General features: G+C 37.7%; 1 pseudogene; it reads left to right on the forward strand.

Annotated features, from left to right (window-relative positions):
* The first annotated feature begins 3,244 nt into the window (after positions 1–3,244).
* On the forward strand, positions 3,245–5,034 carry LOC149403220 (cytochrome P450 71B24-like; annotated as a pseudogene).
* Positions 5,035–6,000: the final 966 nt, after the last annotated feature.

Consider the following 6,000-nt stretch of genomic DNA (forward strand, 5'->3'; position numbering starts at 1 on the left):
TTAGATATTAATTATTTATTATCTAATGAGCCAATTGGATTGAGCCTATCTGAATTAATTCATTAATTTTTTAACGGGCCAATTGAATTGGGTCTTACTCTTCTAATTAAGAATTTATGTATTTATCTTTTACAAGCGAAATGCCCCGGGATGCTTGTCGTGTATTGATGATAATTGATCATCTAAAGTATTCATTATATTTCATTTGTCATGATAAATGTCAGGATAAATATGACATACTTTTAGAGTTTTTTTTTACTTCATCTAAAGGTATTTATAATCTAATTTTAAACCTATTACAACATGAATGAAAATTTATAGAATAAGAATCAATTTGTGCTGAAAGTATAGTAAAATCAATGAAATATAAAAAGTTGAAATTAAACAACAAAAAATAATTAAATTAAAATAAATAAGGCTATTTATAATGAAGGTAGGAACTAACATTAGATTTTGATGATAATCTTAAATTTGACATGAAAGATATATTCATTAAACTAAATAAAATATGAATATGATTTGTCACATGGAGCAGATTTCTTTTCAAAATATTGAGATTAGTTCTATTCATAATAATTTATTTATTTATTTAAAGTCATCAGCTTCATTATATTCCTAAAATACATTGCATAAATGGGTTTTTGGTCACTCTCAGCTTCTGCTCAAGCCCGGTCCACGAAAAGTAAAGGTCCAAAATATGGCACTACAGAGTACATACCTTTTCATTTTTAAGTTAGTATGAAAAAAAAACTATAATAATAGGAATTTATTTCTTTCTTTCATAATGGACCAATTAATTATTGTACAAAGGAGACACAGAGCTGTTCGAACATCCCTCGCTCTATTGCAGGTAAAGCTGGCCATATGGGATCCCGCGGGACTCCGTTTCCCGTATTTTTGGTACCATGTGGGAAATGAGAAAAAACCATATTAGGAAATGTAGTACCGGAACTTTTGTCCCAGAACCATCCGGGAAATTGGACGGAATTGGGATCCCCGTTTAGCACCATTTAGTACCATATTTTTAAAATTGTATTTTTTTAATTGAAAATATATGAATTTTTATTTATTTTTAAATGTATTCATGATTAAAATAAAAAAAAATATGGGAAATGTGGGAATCCCGGAACCGCGAAATATGGTACCGGGAATTCCCGATACCGTGGAAAATGGTTCCGGGATTTCCCGGTACCATTTTTTTACGGTTCCGGAGTCCCATTTCCCGCAAAATATGGGACGGGACCAGGGGATCCCATTTCTCGGATTCCATATGGCCAGCTTTAATTGCAGGACCGTCGAGCCTTTCCAACACCTCATAATGACTCATTCTGAGATTGCCTTGCGGTGAACAATCTCAACAAGTTCCTTCAAGCTCCAACGACAAATCATTGGTCCGCTTGCAAACGACTTCTTCATTATTTGAATGGTGAATTCACTTTTGCACCACAAATATCGGTGGTCTTAAAAAAAAAGTAGGTTGTTGTCTGAAGTATAGAGCCTTCTCCTCCACCACAATTGAGATTATTTGGCCAATATCCTTGTTACGGGGACTTAATGGATCATTGAATTCAAGTTTCGTCGTTAATGAATTAGGATCATCTTCAAGATATTTAGTATATTAATTAAAGGGCAAACTAGCCACGTAGCCAAATTGAAACGTGGTTTTTGAGATCTAGCCAACGTTTGGTTAATTTTTTAATCTAGCCAATTTTTGAAATTTACGGGTACAAAATAAATGAAATACCCCTAAGTAATTATAATGCTTTCTTTTTAAAAGTAGTAGCCAACGTTTGTAGAAGACCAAATTCAAAAGATATGTTTAAAAGGCAATAGTTTTATAAGGGAATTTTTTAATCCTATCATTTGATTACACAATCGGGTACAATCTCACAACCATCTAAAAAAGGATATCATTTAATATTCAAAGATCTTTCTCTCTCCATACTTTTCATTTCACTTTCAAAGAGACCCACGAAAAACACCGACATCTCCAAAATCACTGCATCCGGCCATGAAAGCTTCACCATTATCAAATCTCTCAACCTTTGACATTTTTGTTGCTCGACTTGTGATCAATTCAGCTCCGTTTCTATTTAAAAATTTTACTAAAATTAACATAAATAAACAGAAATTAAACCAAAATAAACAGAAAATTTACACATAAACTTGAATATGGGGAAGTTGTAGAGAGAGATTGAGTTTGGTGGGTCTGAGCCTCAAACGATGAGGAGGAATATACACAAAAATTTACAAAAATAAACAGAAATATTCAACAGAATTAATATTCATCCAAAATCAACTGCATCCGGCCATGAAATCTTCACCATTATCAATCTCTCAACCTCTGACATTTTTGTTGCTCGACTTGTGATCAATTCAGCTCCGTTTCTATTTAAAAAATTTACTGAAATTAACATAAATAAACAGAAATTAAACCAAAATAAACAGAAATTAAGCCACCAGACGCGCGAAGGAGAATGGAGCGTCTAGCACCATGAACGCCGGCGAGCTGGTCCTCTTAGGCGAGAGAGGCGCCCGACGCTGCAGATCCGGCCAATCCCCGTGCTCGCAAGCCAGCCTCGACGCTCGCCAAGGCCTCGCCCCCCACCGGCGCGCGGCTAGCGCGTTCGGACGCCCCAGATCCGAGCGGTCCCAGCACGCACAAGCCCGCCTCGACGCTCGCCAAGACCTCGCCCCCCACCGGCGCTGTCGGTCCGAGCAATCCCGACGCCAGCGGACCAGATCCGACGCGGGCTGGAGTCCCAGCAGACGCTCCGGCGAGGTCGTCATCTGGCGTTGCAGACCCGCGCGACTCCGGTGCCCACGCACCAGATCCGACGCCCGCTGGAGTCCCAGTCGGCACACGCGACAGCCTGGACGTCGCCATGGAGGGAGGACGCCGGTCGGCTCCTTGGGGCGGCTCCGATGGTGAAGATAAAGGAACTAAAATCTTGTTCGACGGCGGCGAGCATGGGCTTCGTAATCTTCTGGAATTGCCGCATTGTTTTCAAGAGAGAGAGAGAGAGAGAGAGAGAGATAGAGAGAGAGAGAGAGAGAGAGAGAGAGAGAGAATCATATCTAGTCCTTTAATGGTAGAATTTGTTGTTAAAATACGTGTACTATAAAAAAGGAAAGAAATTCAAATAGTAGAGACGTGTATTAAAGTCTCAAAAATAATAAACGTTGGCTGTAAAAAATGATTCCAAACGTGGGCTGCAACTTTTTTTTAGCTGATTTTTCTAAAATGGACAAAGATGTAATTTTCATCATGATTAATATAGGCCACGTCATCACTTGTGGCTATATTTGAAAGTTTGTTTAAACGTCGGCTAGATTGCAATTACCACTTTTGAAGTGGCTTATCTCGTATAATTTTTCTTTTTTTAAAAGGAAGTTGAAAGAGCAAAAAGAGGTGGGAAGAGATAATATTGATTATTGAGGGGTTCCATCTATTTAAGATGCACAAATAGTTATTCTTTAGAATAATCATTTTCATCCGTGCTTAAGAATAGCAATACAATCAAAACTCTTTCTTTGAAGCCCAAGGGAGTTCTGCGCTTGGACCCGACCAAAACTCCTTCATTGGAGGCCGGACCGGGCCTACGAAATAGAATTAGGCTTAACTCTAGACCAAACCCTTGATCATCGGGATCGAGGACCGGGCCGGGGCTAAAAAAGCACAAACCCGACCCTTTTACAAAAATAATAAATTAACTTTTCTTGAACAGTTATATTTTTAATATATATATATATATATATATATATATATATATATATATATAATCTTTAATTCAAGCGTGAAAACACATTGTGTATATAAAAATATAAATTTTAAAAAAGTCATTTCAAATTGTGTCCGAGCCGGATCTGGGTTGGGCTTTTTTGAACGCCTGTTAGCATGAAGCCCAGGATAGGCTTTTCAACAGGCTTGGTTGGACCCGGACTTTTTCAGAAGAGTGACGGGCCGACCCAAAACAAAAATAAAGGGTCGACCTGAGTGGCCCACCCAATTGATAGTTATAAATACAGGTTTTTTTTTTTTTTTAAATCTCTTTGAACTTCCTAATTAATATAAATCTAGCAAATACAAAAGCGGTTTAGAATTTGAAATTCTCTTGTAGAAAATAGTATTTTTCAAGTTGTAAATTATCATTTTTTTTACATACTTTAATTTGAAAAATTGTTTATTGTTTTGGGAACTATATAACTTTTTTTATTGTTTATAATTTCGTTTATAAGAAAATTAATCTCAAATTGAAAAAAACAATATTTTTTAAAAGATTTAAAATAGCCCCTATTTAAAAAAAATACACTATTTAAAAACACTTTCTATAAATTTTCTATAATTATTTGACCGATTGAAATTGTTTAACTACTTGTCTTATTAATTAGGATATATTATTAGCTGGAGTAGAAACTGGTGCCGTTTTCTTGACTTGGGCAATGGCTGAGCTTGCTAGGAACCCAAAAGTGATGAAGAAAGCAAAAGTTAGAAGCTACATGGCTTCTAAAGGAACACTAGCAGTGAGTGAAAGCGATATTCACCAACTTCAATATCTCAAGATGGTACTTAATGAGACTCTAAGGCTACACCCTCCTGTCCCAATTCTGAGGGAAACGATGTCGCAATTCAAGCTCCTCGACTATGAAATTCTCCCGAAATCACTAATTCAAATAAATGTTTGGGCGATGGGATGAGACTCTAAATATTGGGAAAATCCAGAAGAATTCTTTCCAGACAGGTTTGCGAAAAATTCCGTCGACTACAAAGGGAACCCCTTCGAGATCTTGCCATTTGGATATGGCCGCAGAAGCTGTCCCGGGACTCTCATAGGAATGGCTACGGTTGAGCTTGCGCTGGCAAATCTCTTGTCCTGCTTCGATTGGAAGTTGCCTAACGGTATGAAGGAACATGATATCGACATGGAAGAGAAAATTGGGCTTTCATTGTATAAGAAATTTGCACTTAAACTTATTCCTACTAGCTACCGTTGGATCTATAGTATATTTTTACTTATTCCATTACCAATATAATAGTGTTGTGGATGTTTATGGTTTGTGCGTGGCTTCCACTACCACAATGTACTACAGTTGTGGATGATTATGTTTGGATTATGGTTGTTTGTGTGTGCCTTCAATCACCAGTGTAACAGTGTTGTGGATGTTTATGTTTGATTTAAGGTTTGTGTGGCTTCCATTACCACAATGCACTATTGTTGTTGTGGATGATTATGTTTGGATTATGGTTGTTTGTGTGTGTGAGATCTATGGTCAAGCCACATCACACGTGGACGGTTCAAGTCGAAGCCACGTCAGCAAGGCAGTTAGGAATAACTGTCTCGGATCTGGTGTTGAGCTATAAGTACTAGAAGGTGAAGACTTGGATGGCTATCAGATACATTCACGAGAAACAAACAGATAAAGAATAAGAGAGAATCACCTGTGAGAGTTTTCTAGAGAGAGAAGAACGAGATTGGGATCTCAGTTCTTAGGGAAACACTTGAGTGATTGTTGCATTGAGGAACGATCAGATTGTGATCGGACTCAGGGTTTATTCTTTGAGATTCATTTTGTGTGTGGATTCTCGCGTGTAATTGTTTATGAGCATAGTGGAGTTTGAGTTCTCGTGCCCTAGCTGGAGTAGGATCGCATTGTTCCGAACCAGGATAAATCCTCTGCGTCGTTTTCTTTCTTCGTCTGCTCTTGGCGCTCAATCTCTCTCGATTGCTTGCGCAGGAAGTTATTTCTTTGTTTACGTTTTGATCTGTTTTGCTGCGTGATTTCTGGTTTACGTGTTGTTTACTCTAACAAATTGTTATCAGAGCCTTCCCTCCTCATCTTAGTTTCAGAAATCTAAGGCTTTCTCTTCGCATCGACGGTCCTGGAATTTTACCTTGAAGAATCCCTGATCAAGATTCAACAATGTCGAACTCCAAGTCCAATATCGAGAAGTTTGATGGCAAGAATGATTTCATCTTATGGAAGATAAAGATGGAAGCG

Source organism: Urtica dioica, chromosome 3 (genome assembly GCF_054948205.1).
Source record: "Urtica dioica subsp. dioica isolate 48M chromosome 3, U.dioica_male_clone48M_v1_H2, whole genome shotgun sequence".
Taxonomy (NCBI): Eukaryota; Viridiplantae; Streptophyta; class Magnoliopsida; order Rosales; family Urticaceae; genus Urtica; species Urtica dioica.